Here is a 1,945-nt window from a genome sequence, read left to right as displayed (position 1 = left end):
CTTCTTTCTTTATGTGAAAGTATTACATATGTCCCCTTTTTTTCTCCCATTGACCCATTATAGCCTGACCTGACCCCAGGCATACAAGTTCTTTGGCTGACCTTTCCTACCTACCCACCCACTAAAGAAGGTTTTTAGTAGAGAAATAATAACTGATTAATCAAGAAGATAATGGTTTTGGCCCTGGCCAGTTTGGCTCAGTGGATAGCAGTGGTTCCCAAACTGATTTGGCCTACCGCCTCCTTTCCAGAAAAAATATTACTCAGCCCCTGGAAATTAATTTTTTTAAAATTTTAATAGCAGTTACTCATCGCCCCCAAATACACCTGTGGCCATCACCGCCCCCCTGGATCGCTGCAGCGCCCACTGGGGGGTGGTAGCGCCCGCTTTGGGAATCACTGGGATAGAGCATCTGCCTACGGACTCAAGGGTCCTGGGTTCAATTCCGGTCAGGGGTATGTACGTTGGTTGTGGGCACATCCCCAGTGGGGAGTGTGCAGGAGTCAGCTGATCGATGTTTCTCTCTCATCGATGTTTCTGGCTCTCTGTCCCTCTCCCTTCCTCTCTGTGGAAAATCAATGAAATATATTTTTTAAAAAAAGATAATGGATTTGCTTACAACTCTTCCGATGTGAATGTCTATGCTGAGGTTGAAGAATTATATAATAAGGATGGTCAAATATATACCTATTTACCCTATTCAACATAAGTAAAGAAAACTTTGCCTGAAATTGTAATATTAAAAACAACTTTTTTTCTAGACATGGGAGATTTGGGGGAGCATATGATTTAAGTTAGCGATTAAAAATTTCTGGGAGGTGGAACCCTGGCAACTTTCATTTTTGACTTGGTGTATTTTGTATTGATATTTTGTTACAATATGTATACTTTCTTTTGAATAAAGAAAAAATTTTCACAAATTTATCATTTGTCGAAAATGTATTGAGGCTTCCTACTCTGGTCACTTCAGGTCTTCATGTTCTTGTGAAGTCTTCTCTGTACAGGTACAAATTTAATAAAACTTGTGTGCTTTCTCCTGTTCATCTGTCTTTGTCAATTTAATCTTCAGACACAGCCAAGTACCCTAAAAGGGTAAAGGAAAACATTTTTTTCTCTTCTACTTTAATAATTCTGACTATTTACTATATGCATAGCAAACACCAAACTTCTCCAGGAAAAACCTTTTTCTAAAACTAGACATCAAGGCAGATGGCTGAAAGAAAGCTGGGATTCATTGGTGTAAGGGTATTCATAGAGCTGATGCGAAATTGCTATTGATGTGTGAAGTGGATTTAACAATCAATGAGACACCAAAAGTTCTTTCCCTTCTGTAAAATGATATCTGCTGCTTGGTTGGTGACAGAAGGTGTTTTACAATCAAAATTAAAAACAAAACAAAACCGGTTAACATTATAATTCACTTCCAATATCTTGAAATGGGATGGAAAATTGAAAGGGAATTGAAAAATGGCATCATTATTCTTCTGCCTTTTAAATTCTTCTGAAAATAGCATGTCAAAGGGTTGGAAAAATGCATATTCATATTAAAATACATTTTTTATTACCATTTAACAGGAATATTTTTGCATTATTTTGTTTTGCAAGTTCCACTGACTGCATTGCACAAACTCATGGCAAGCGTGTCCAGCCTTTCCTCCCAGCCTTGAGGATGTTTTCCATGAGCCAGGGGAAAGCCCTGGTTGTGTTTAATCATGAACATAAGGAGTTATGTTTATATTAATGTCACAACTCAAAACTTTTGTAACTGTCTTAGGCAAATGGGTCGAGGGTGAGCTTAATAGGTATATGGCTGTTCACACTAAGCAAAGCCCGGATGTTATAACCGTGTTTTCTTAGAACGGATGTTTCGCAACTATATAAATAGACAAACATGCTTAGAGAATTGAGGTATCACATGGCCCTGTCCTTGTAGGCAAGCAAAATT

Source organism: Myotis lucifugus, unplaced genomic scaffold (assembly GCF_000147115.1).
Source record: "Myotis lucifugus unplaced genomic scaffold, Myoluc2.0 scaffold_1, whole genome shotgun sequence".
Classification (NCBI taxonomy): Eukaryota; Metazoa; Chordata; class Mammalia; order Chiroptera; family Vespertilionidae; genus Myotis; species Myotis lucifugus.
This window is presented reverse-complemented; position numbering follows the sequence as displayed.